Raw genomic sequence first — 12,192 nt, forward strand, 5'->3', positions numbered from 1 at the left:
CCAAATTGACTCAGAAGAACCAGAAGTTTATCTGGTCAGACCAGTGTGAAGAGAGCTTTGAGGAGCTCAAGAGGAGATTGACAACAGCACCAGTGTTAGCTCTGCCTGTCAGTAATGAAGAGTTCACAGTGTTCTGTGATGCATCTCGAGTGGGATTGGGTTGTGTATTGATGCAGAGTGATAGAGTAATAGCTTATGCTTCTAGACAGTTGAAGAAGCACGAGTTGAATTACCCTACCCATGACCTAGAGATGGCAGCAGTTATCTTTGCACTTAAGATGTGGCGGCATTACCTCTACGGGGTTAAATGCGAGATCTTCACTGATCACAAGAGTTTACAGTACATCTTGAGTCAGAGAGAGCTGAATTTGCGGCAGAGGAGATGGGTCGAATTGCTCAGTGATTATGATTGTAAAATCCAGTATCATCCGGGTAAGGCGAATGTTGTCGCAGACGCCCTAAGCCGGAAGTCACTAGGCAGTTTATCCCATATAGCAGCAGAGCGGAGACCAGTTGTGATGGAGCTTTATAAGCTCTTTGACGAGGGATTACAGCTAGAGTTGTCTGGTACAGGTGCGTTGATAGCACAGATGAGAGTGACACCTGTGTTTCTGGAGCAGATAGCGTAGAGACAGCATGAGGACCCTGAGTTGATGAAAATTGCCAGGACTGTTCAGTCAGGCAATAGTGTAGAGTTCAGATTTGACAGCAAAGGGATCCTTCGCTATGGGAGTCGACTTTGTGTACCAGATAGGGACAGTGTGAAGGAAGACATTATGAGAGAAGCTCATAATGCGAGGTATAGTGTTCACCCAGGAGCCACCAAGATGTATCAGGATCTGAAAAAAGTCTATTGGTGGCCAGCCATGAAGAAAGAAGTGGCGCAGTTCGTGACAGCCTGTGAGGTTTGTCAGAGGGTGAAATTAGAGCATCAGAAACCAGCCGGAATGCTTAACCCATTACCGATTCCAGAGTGGAAATGGGAGAACATAGCCATGGATTTTGTAGTGGGTTTACCAGTAGCGTCCAACAGGATAGACTCGATATGGGTGATTGTGGACAGACTCACGAAATCTGCTCATTTTCTTCCAGTACGGAGTAACTATTCTGTGGATAAGTTGGCACAGGTCTATCTGGATGAGATAGTGAGATTACATGGAGTTCCAGTGTCCATAGTTTCAGACAGAGGACCTCAGTTTACCTCCCGCTTTTGGCAGAGTCTGCAAAGTGCGATGGGCACGAGATTGGATTTTAGTACTGCTTTCCACCCACAGACTGATGGACAGTCAGAAAGGACCATCCAGACCATAGAGGATATGCTTCGACTATGTGTGTTAGACTTTGGCGGTTCTTGGAGGCAGCATCTACCTTTAGTGGAGTTTGCCTACAATAACAGCCATCATGCGAGCATCGGGATGGCTCCTTATGAAGCGTTGTATGGGAGGAAGTGCAGATCCCCTGTTTGCTGGGAAGAGGTAGGAGAGAAGGCTCTTGCAGGGCCAGAGTTAGTAGACATTACCAGTAGAATGGTGCCCATGATTAGAGAAAGAATCAGAACAGCTCAGAGTAGACAGAAAAGTTATGCAGACGTTCGCAGAAAGCAGTTAGAGTTTCAAGAGGGTAATTGGGTATTGCTAAAAGTGTCTCCAATGAAAGGAGTGGTTCGTTTTGGAAAGAAAGGTAAATTAGCTCCACGGTACATTGGACCCTTTGAGGTGTTGCAGAGGATCGGAAATGTGTCGTATAAGCTGGATTTACCTGCTTCTATGGAGAGAATTCACCCGGTATTTCATGTTTCTATGCTACGACAGTTTGTGTCAGATCCGAATCAGGTTCTGAGTGAGCCTGAGGTGGAGATTCATACGGATCTCACCTATATAGAGCAGCCGGTGCGGATTCTGGACACGCAGATCAGACAGCTAAGGAACAAGGAGATTCCGATGGTGAAAGTGCTATGGAACCACCATAATCTAGAAGAGTGCACCTGGGAGACGCGGGAGTCTATGCTCCAGCAGTATCCATATTTATTTTGAGGTTTGTTTTCTCCGTTTCATGTGTTAATTGTGTGTTTTAGGAACCTTCGAGGACGAATGTTCTTTAAGGGGGGGAGAATGTAATACCCGGCTCGAGTCCGGCACCGGAATTCTTGTCGTCCGGTGGACTCCGGGATGTCGGAATCCTCTAGAGGGTAGGAGATATGAGTTTCTTACGAATGTTGTATGGTTTATTGTGTTACAGGTAAATGGAACCAAGTTTTGAGTTGAAATGAACCAAGGTAGAGGAGCCAAGTTCGGCCGCCGAAGATAAGTTCGGCCGCCGAAAGTGCCCAATGTTCGGCTTCCGAAGGTAAGTTCGGCCCCGAATGGTGCATGGATGTGCATGCGTTTTGGCAGCTGAAACTGAGTTGGCCAGCTAGCTTTTGGGCATCCTTAGTCAGCAGTGTGGACAGGTGTTATGTCCAACTTGTTGCCAGAAGCTTGGCCACGTCTCCTATGCTTTATTTGCTAAGTTTGAGCAGCTCATGCAGGAGTTTGCTCGTTTATCAAGTTTTGAAGGTTTTGAAGCAAAAAGTGAGCTGTGGAGAGTTAGTGAGGGTGAGGAAGAGTTGATCCATTTTCCTTTGTTTCGATCACTCATCTTCTTGTTCCAGGAGGTAAGTGATGTTCTTGAATATGTTTGTATGTTTTCTGACGGTTTTAAGGGGAGTTGTGGAAGGAGATGTATGCTTAGGTTCTTAATGATAATTTTGATGCTTTATGCATGTGTACATGTTTATGTGTTATGTTTGATTTGCTTGTTGGGGTGTTTAGGTAGTTTTGGACCCCTGTGATCATATACGTGAGTATATGTATGTTGAGGAGTTGGAGGATATATGGTTTGAGTGGTTGAAGGGAAGGAGAAGATGGTTTGCCGTTGAAGCTGAGTTCTGGATGAACTCAGGTTCGGCAGCCGAAAGTTCATTCGGCCGCCGAACCTCCTGCATGGTGGCTTGGTTGCCACAGCTTGCCCCCGAGTGTTTTTGCATGTTCGGCTCTGTTTGGGGGATTCGGCCGCCGAAGGTGCCTCCGAAGGTGCTTGAGTTTCGTCTCTGGAGAGGACATTCGGCCGCCGAACCTGCCGCCGAAAGTGTCCTGTCCAGCTTTCTTTTGCATGCTTTGCATGGATAGTTGAGTGAGTTTAAGGGGATTCTTGGGGAAGTTTAAGAGAGTTATGTCTACGCTTGTTTGGTCCCTCATTTGAGTCCATCTGTATAGGTACAGACCAGAGGAACCAGAGAGAGCAGCAGTGAGTACTGCTCCAGAGGATTAGAACCTGCAGAGTCAGTCAGGCCAGATAGCCAGAGGTGAGTGGAACTGAACTAAACTTATGACTTTTAATTGAACCACAAACTGCTTTTAGCATATCTCATGCATCATGTTTATGCCATAGGTTGTTTACATTAGTATTCACGAATATGTTGCATTGCATCGTTATGTGATGATGTGAGTGAATGCTGAATGATCCAATAGTCTCAGACAGGAAGTCCAGGAGCCTTTGACTACGCCCTGGCAGGTATAGTAAAGTCCAGGAGCCTTTGACTACGCCCTGGCAGGTATAGCAAAGTCCAGGAGCCTTTGACTACGCCCTGGCAATGGTAAGTACAGAGGTGTTATATACACATATACATATATGACAGGAAGACCAGGTGCTCGATTCTCCGCCCTGGCACAGAGTTACTGGGACTATGTGGTGACAGGTTTACTCTTGATGTGGCTTGTCTGTGATATGGTGCATTCCATGAGATCATATTTTACTGAGATGTTTTACTGTTCTACTCACTGGGCTATAGAGCTCATCCCACTCCCTTAACCCTAGTTTTGCAGGTTCAGTGTACAGTGTACAGGGACAGTCCAGCAGAGTACAAGAAAAGTAAAAAGATCTGTAATAGCTTAGAGTGGACATGTAATAGTAACGAGATGTAATAGTTGTTGCTTGACCTAGTGATGTATGTTTTGTACATGATCTGTATATGTATGTATGTTTTCCTGTATGTGAAAACCAGGCTTAACAGGTATGAGTAAACCCATCTAGAGCAAGCTCTAGTCAGGGATACAGAGTACAGAGTACATGAGTACAGAGTACAGAGATAGTGCATGCACAGGTTAAGCCTTGGTTCAGAAAAGAGTTTTATTTTCACAGAAAATGTATGATCATGTATGAGATTTACAGGTACACAGAGAGTATAGCAGGCTTGCTACGGGTTCTGGCGGCCTTAAGCCGACCTGAATCCTAGCGCCGGTGACGGTCCATTTTGGGGTCGTTACAAAAGGAGTCTGTCGGATTGGGACGACAGCTTGTTTTAGGTGTGGACAGGAAGGACACATAGCACGTGAGTGTCCTACTGTGCCCCGGTTAGCACAGTCTCAGCCAGCAGCTTCAGCCATGTTTCAGGTTAGTGGTCGAGGCAGAGGGAGAGGTTCAGTCCCTCAATCCTCAGGTTCCCGTGGAGAAGGTCCGTTAGCTGCAACTCGGATCTTCACCCAAGCTCATCAGGAGGCAGACACATCGAACATGGTGGTGTCAGGTATGCTCACTTTTAAATGTTCTGATGTGTATGTTTTGTGAACTCTGGTGGTTCTCTTTCTTTAGTCACTCTGGGAGCCGTCGAGAGGTTAAGTGATAGCTTCTAGGCTAGAGTGTTCTCTTTGGGTCAGTGGACTCAAGTGTGATCCATCTGTGGCAGAGTCAGTCTGCCGGTTCAGTTCTGTGTCAGTTGGGAGTAGATGCCTTCCACCCGACTTTGAGGTCCTAGACTTGACTGTCTGGACGTCAGTTTGGGGTTGGATTGGGTTTTTCTGCTCGTGGTGCTATATTGGTCTGTAGAGACAAGGTAGTCAGGTTCAGAGGACAGGATGGGTCAGAGGTAGTCTTCTGAGGGAACACAGTAGGGATGCCTAGAGGTTTGATGTCAGCCTATCAGGTTCGTAGGGAGCGTAGGAGGGGTTGTCAGAGGGTTCTAGCTCTTGTTTGAGAGTTTAGCAGTCAGGTCAGGGAACCAGCCTCAGTGTTTGTTGTTAGAGAGAGGTAGTAGTAGAGTAGAGGTGAGGCTTGGTAGTTAAGAGTTTTATCCGACCTAGTACCTTACCCTGGATTGTTCCAGTGTGGTGATGGGAAAAGAAGGATGAATTCTTGAGACTTTGTAACGACTGTAAGTAGTTGACCAAGGTCACTACCAAGGGCAGGTATTCCCATGCAGGATGGATGATCTATTGGGACAGCTAGTAGGAGCTGTTTGTTTTTCCAAGATAGATCTGAAATTCGGGTACTACCTGTGAGAGTTAGAGTTAGTTTTGGGTTAGAAGTGAGAAGAAGCCAGTTAGTAAAGATGAGAAGAGAAGAGAAGAGTAAGGTCAGAGTAGCGCATCAGAAGATGGATGAGTTTCAGAAGAAGTTGGGTATTGTTAAGGTGTTTCTTTTGGCAAAAAATGTGCCTGGAAGACCCGGGAGTTTTTACTCCAGCAGTACCCGTGCGTCTCTCTTTCAGGAGAGAGATTTTTAGGTTTTGCTTGCTTGTTTATGTATGATTGATGCTATGTTTCAGATGCCTGTTTGTTTGTGGAACATTCGGGGACGAATGTTCTTAAAGGAGGGAAGAATGTAATACCCGGCTAGATTCCGGCATCGGAATCCCTACCTTCCGGCGGAATCTCCGTTGGAATCTGGAATTCTGAATATGTCAGAGGTTTCTAGATGGGTAAAATGTGTTTTCTAAAATGTTTTTACTGATTTCATGGTTTTAAATGAAAAAGAATTGAGTTTTGAAAAGAAAAGACCAAGGAGGCATTTGCCAGGTTCGGCCGCCGAAAGTGAGGTTCATCCGCCGAACATGAGAAGGCTTCGGGGGTGCCTTTGGCCTCCGAAAGCTTTGTTTGAACGAGCCAAGGTTCGGCCGCCGAAAGTTAAGTTCAGCCGCCGAACATGCATGAGTTTAGGGGGCACGTTAGGCCGCCGAAGGTCTTCGACCAGGCCACCTATAAAGGGCCCTCAGATCGGAAATGGGTGAGTTTTCTCCCCATTCTCGAGCTCAGGTGAGTTCATGTCATTTCTTGGCCGTTTTCGTATTTTTCTTCATCTCTTTCATGTTTTCATGAGCTCCATGGTTGTTTTGAAGAGTTTTGAAGCTTGAAAGGGAGTTTTGGGAGCTTGGAGCTTTTGAAGCTTGGATTCTCCATACCTCCGCGTTAGAGATCACGCAACCCTTGATCTTCAAGAGGTAAGTGTGGATCTATGCTTCCTTTTATGTTTTAATGAAGTTTTAAGTAAGTTTAATGGTGTTTTAATGGGTAGATATGCATGTTTAGGTTTATGTGGGTTTTATGCCCAATGTATGTTTATATGTGTTTATGTGATGATATGTTGTTAGTTTATGCTCCTTTATGCATGTGGGAGTGAGTATGCATGATGGGGAGAGAGTATGTGAGGATTTGGGTTGTTTTGATGGTTTTGGCCTATGTGGGTCATAAACTATCTAGGTATGTTTTGATGTTGTTTTTGGAGTTTAATATAGTTATTAAGCTCCTTTATGCATGATTTAAGGTTTATGCATGTTTTGGTTAAGCTGGGTGCTTGTTTTGGGGTGTTGGAAGGTTTGGGAGGCTTGAATGCATGTGAAGCTGAGTTCTGCCCTTCTGGGAAGAACTCAGGTTCGGCCGCCGAAGGTGGTTTCGACCGCCGAACCTGCCTTTGGATGCATGGATTGGCCGCCTAACCTTGCCCCCGAAAGTTGAGTTTGGCTTGAAAGCAGACTTTCGGCCGCCGAAGGAAGGATTCGGCCGCCGAAAGTGCCTGACTTTCGTCTCTGGAGAAGGACTTTCGGCCGCCGTAGGTGCCGCCGAAAGTGCCCGAGTTTCGTCTCTGGAGGGAGGGTTCGGCCGCCGAAGGTGCCGCCAAAAGTGTCCTGTCCAGCCGTTTCTTAGGTGTTTTCTATGCATGTTTCAGTGATGTTTTAGGGGTTTTTGGGGGTATGTTTATGAGTTGTTTAGAATGTGTTTGGCACCTCATTCGAGTCCACCTGTGTAGGATCGGACCCGAGGGACCAAGGAGGCCAGTAGTGCTAGCTGTTGCAGAGTCAGTCAGCGTCTGCCAGGAGGTGAGTAGAACTAAACTTAATCTTTATTTTATGAAATCAAATGCCTAAAGCATGCTCATGCATCATGTTTATATGTAATAGGTTGATTGCACTAGTTCACGAATATGGCGCATTGCATTATTTGATGTTGATTCAGGAGGTTTGGACCAAGGCGACTTCAATAGCCCATTTCTGTCATTGAGTCTTGGGTAAGTCCTTTGCGAGCCGGACAAGTACATATAGGAAAGTCCCTGTGAGCTCTCTGTGGACTCGGTACCCTGTCATGTATGTGAAAGTCCTGTGTGAGCTCCTTTGGGGGAGCCGGGCACCGACAGAGGGATTTTTGAGGTCATGTCCGATCCTTGAGAGTAAAGGATGCTAGCAAAAAGAACTCTCAGAAACAGGTCCGTGGGGAGTAGATAGTTGCATGAACCCCGAGACGGACAAGATACAGTTATGTGATTTCTTTGTGTTATGACGCATTTCATGAGAGCATGTAATTAATGAATTGTTTTCTTTGTTTCTACTCACTGGGCTTTTTAGCTCACCCCTTTCCCCTAACCCCAGTTTTGCAGGTCAGAGATAGGCCAGGAAGACGTCAAGGGTAAAAGGTTTTGCTTATGTAATAGTATTAGCTTAGTACTTTTAGTGTGGACATGTAATGTAATTTGAGATAAGGTTATGTAATGTAAAGTTTAGTAGAGTTATGATTATGGATTAGTACTGTGCTTGGCCCTAAGACTTGGTTAGTCCTTGTTTAATACATGATGTATGTTATGCTAGATGTTGAGTTGTGTTTGAACTAATCTTGTGGCATGTGTTGTTTACCACGCTATGGTAATGGATGAGGACCCTAGAGGAGGTCTTATGTTTGTGGTTTGATGCATACACAGGTTAGGTTCTAGTTCTTTGGATGTGACTCTGGCTTGATGTATGTTGTGTTGACCCAGCTAGAGTTTTGATGAGGACTCTAGTAGGGGGTTCTTTTATGTTTTCAGTTATGTCGCATACAGGTTAAGCTCGGTAGTTACATCAGATGTTTCAGTTTTATGTTAAGTTTTTTATCATGTATGGGATTTGACCAGGTGATAGGAGGTATGTTTGGCTTGCTACGGGTCCCGGCGGCCTTAAGCCGATCTGGATCCTAGCGCCGGTGATGGTTCGGGCCGTTACAGAGGGGTACCGGTTTCCAGGCTGTTACAACAGGTTCTATGTCAGGCTTGCTACGGGTCCCGGCGGCCTTAAGCCGATCTGGATCCTAGCGCCGGTAGCGGTCCGATTTTCGGGTCGTTACAAAATGGTATCAGAGCCCTAAGTTCATAGGATCGGACCTAGAGTGTCGGGCTCATAGATGTTATAGAAGGTCAAGCACAATAGGAAGATCATGTCCACTAGGATAGGATGTGGAGTCCTGTCTTGTTGATGATGTGAAATGCCATGATAATATGCATGTGCATTAACGATATGCTATGCTATGTGATGTATATGTGATGAGGGTTCATGTGTGCCCACATGAACTGTAATACCCGGCTAGAATCCGGCATCGGGATTCCTGCCTTCCGGCGGAATCTAGGGTGTTGGATCTCTCTAGAAGGGGTAAAATGTGTTTTCTAAAATGTTTTTCACATGATTTCATGGTTTTAAATGGAAATGAATTGAGTTTGAAGGGAAAAGACCAAGGAGGCGTTTGCCAGGTTCGGCCGCCGAAAGTGAAGTTCGGCCGCCGAACATGGAAAGGCTTCGGGAGCGCCTTTGGCCTCCGAAAGTCTTGTTTGAACGAGCCAAGGTTCGGCCGCCGAAAGTCAAGTTCGGCCGCCGAACATGCATGAGATTAGGGGGCACGTTAGGCCGCCGAAGGTCTTCGACCAGGCCACCTATAAAGGGCCCTCAGATCGGAAATGGGTGAGTTTTCCCCCCATTCTCGAGCTCAGGTGAGTTTATGCCTTCCTTTGGTCGTTTTCGTGTTTTCTCTACCCATCTCTCAAGTTTTTCATGATTTCTACCCTTGTGTTTGAAGATTTAAAGCTTAAAAGGAGTTTTGGGAGCTTGGAGCTTTTGGAGCTTGGATTCTCCATACCTCCGAGTTAGAGATCACGCAACCCTTGATCTTCAAGAGGTAAGTGTAGATCTATGCTTCCTTTTATGTTTTAATGAGTTTTAAGTAAGTTTATTGGAGTTTTGAATGGGTAGAATGCATGTTTAGGTTTTTGTGGGTTTTATACCCAATGTATGTTATGTGATGTTTGTGTTGAGGAGTTTATGTTAGTTTATGCTCCTTTATGCTTGTGGGAGTGAGTATGCTTGTTGGGAGAGAGTATGTAAGGATTTGGGTATGTTGAGTTTGGTTTTTTTTTGGCTTGGCAGAATCGGACCTGTCGTCCAGAGGGGACCAGGTTCGGCCGCCGAAAGGAGTTTCGGCCGCCGAACCTGCATGGGAGGCAGTCTTTAGGCTGCCGAACGTGCCCCCGAAGGAGGGACTTTCGGATCTGTCCGAGGGTTTCGGCCGCCGAACCTGCCGCCGAACCTACCCGAGTTTCGTCTCTGGAAGGGACTTTCGGCCGCCGAAGGTGCCGCCGAAAGTGCCCTGTCCAGCCGTTTCTTGGGTGTTTTCCATGCATGTTTAAGTGATGTTTAGAGGAGTTTTTGGGGAGTTGTTTATGAGTTGTTAGAGTATGTTTGGCACCTCATTCGAGTCCACCTGTGTAGGATTGGACCCGAGAGACCGAGGAGGCCATTAGTGCTAGCAGGTGCAGAGTCAGTCGGCGTCTGCCAGGAGGTGAGTAGAACTAAACTTAATGTTTTATTTTAAGAAATTCTAATGCCTAAAGCATGAGCATGCATCATGATTATGTATAGTAGGTTGATTGCACTAGTTCACGAATATGTTGCATTGCATTAATTCATGTTGATGCTGAGGTAGGTTTGGACCAAGGCGACTTCAATAGCCCATATCTGTCATTGAGTCTTGGGTGAGTCCTTTGAGAGTCGGAAAAGTACATATAGGAAAGTCCTTGTGAGCTCTCTGTGGACTAGGCACCCTGTCATGTATGTGAAAGTCCTGTGTGAGCTCCTTTGGGGGAGCCGGGCACCGACAGAGGGATTTTTGAGGTCATGTCCGATCCTTGAGAGTAAAGATGCTAGCAATCCAAAGGAACTCTCTAAAAACAATCCGTGGGGAATATTTATCTGCATGAGCCCCGAGACGGACCAGGTTATGTGATTTCTTTGTGATATGACGCATTTCATGAGAGCATGTAATTAATGAACTGTTTTCTATGTTTCTACTCACTGGGCTTTTTAGCTCACCCCTCTCCCCTAACCCCAGTGTTGCAGGTTTAAGTCAGAGTTCAGAGGCTGCAGGGTAAAGTCAAGGTTAAGATATGCATGTTGTAATAGTTTAGATTATGTATCAGTTTAGTAGTTTTAGAAGTGGACATGTAATATAAGTTGGTGTAATGTAATTTGAGATAATGTATGTAACTGATAGTAGAGTTTATGTTTATGGATTAGAGTGTGCTTGGCCCTATAGACTGGTTAATCCCTGTTAATGCATGGTTATGTTTATGTTATATGTTGAGTTGAGAACCAAACTTGAGGCATGTAATGTTACCCCATTGGAGTATATGATGAGGACTCCAGTGGAGGTTTTATGATTTTTATGATGTATGTTTCATGTCAGGATACATGCACAGATCAGGTTTGGGTTCAGCAGATGTCCAGTTTTCATGTTATTATGGTTAAGTTTTAATCATGTATGGGAATTGACCAGGTAATTGTATGTAAGTTTGGCTTGCTATGGGTCCCGGCGGCCTTAAGCCGATCTAGATCCTAGCGCCGGTGATGGTTCGGGCCGTTACAGAGGGGTATCGGTTTCCGGGCTGTTACATGAACCATATGATGCTAATGCTTGCTTGATGTGTGCTGTTTTTCAGTAATAGGATGAGAGGAACCCGTCGATCGGCAAGATTGACCGGAGTACCACCTGAGGATGAGGGCACGAGCGCCTGTCCTCCTACGTTGCCTAGGGCAATGTCTTGTAGAGCCAACAGAGAAAGAGTGTCAAGGGACCCTAGAAGGTCTTTTGATGTTAGTAAAAGGGGGACAGATAGAGGAGGAAGTTCTTCAGATGTGAGGGAGGTTATGGAAGAGGAGCAGAGGAGGGATGGGAACCTGGATGTGAGCATGGAGGAAGAAGGGACAGGGGAGTCTCAGTGAGGCGTTCAGGCCTCGGGGTATGGTTTTCCACCCCATTATCCACCCTTCCCACAGGGTTCAGGGTATCCGATGGGAGGCACGTCGGATTACTCCAGCTTTAACCCCTACCCTACCTACATGCCTTATCCACCTTTCTATCCACCTTACACACAGTACCCAGCTTATCCACCCTCACCCTTCTATCCTAACCCGGCAAACCCCACCTCGAGGAATGCTGCACCTCCACCTCCACCACCTACAGAGCCAGCAGCCCCAGTTACTCAACCTCCTAGACCTAGCTCAGCTGATGGGAGCAAGGTAAAGATGACAGATTACCTCAAGCTAGATGCTCCCAAATACAAGTCAGGGGATGACCCCTTTGAGTATCTGAGGGTGGTGAAGACAATAACTGATGAGCTAGGGGCAAGTGACAGCAGGGCCATTCAGATGGCAGGGTTCACTTTAAAGTGCAAGAAGGCACGGGAATGGTTCAAGTGTTATGTGGACCCGAGACTAGATGGTATGACATGGGAAGAATTTGCGAACGAGTTCGCTGGATGGGCTTTTCCAGACAGTTCCAGAGAACTGAAGATGATTGAGTTTGAGCAACTGAGGCAGTCAGAGCACATGGGTGTAGAGGAGTTCACGGATAAATTCTTGGAGCTATTGCCTTTTTCAGGGCAAGCTCTAGATACAGATACGAAGAAAGCCAAGAGGTATGTTATGAAACTGCATTCCAGGTACTCCTCGTTGATTCAGTCAGCTGAGAGAGAAAGTTTCCACACTGTGGTGGATATAGCTCAAAGAATGGAAGCAAGTGCTATAGTTGAGGGGTCAGTGAAGCAGTCAGTGACCCAGTCTTCAGGGGTTAAGACCCCAGGCAGAGGAGG

Source organism: Manihot esculenta, chromosome 10 (genome assembly GCF_001659605.2).
Source record: "Manihot esculenta cultivar AM560-2 chromosome 10, M.esculenta_v8, whole genome shotgun sequence".
Taxonomy (NCBI): Eukaryota; Viridiplantae; Streptophyta; class Magnoliopsida; order Malpighiales; family Euphorbiaceae; genus Manihot; species Manihot esculenta.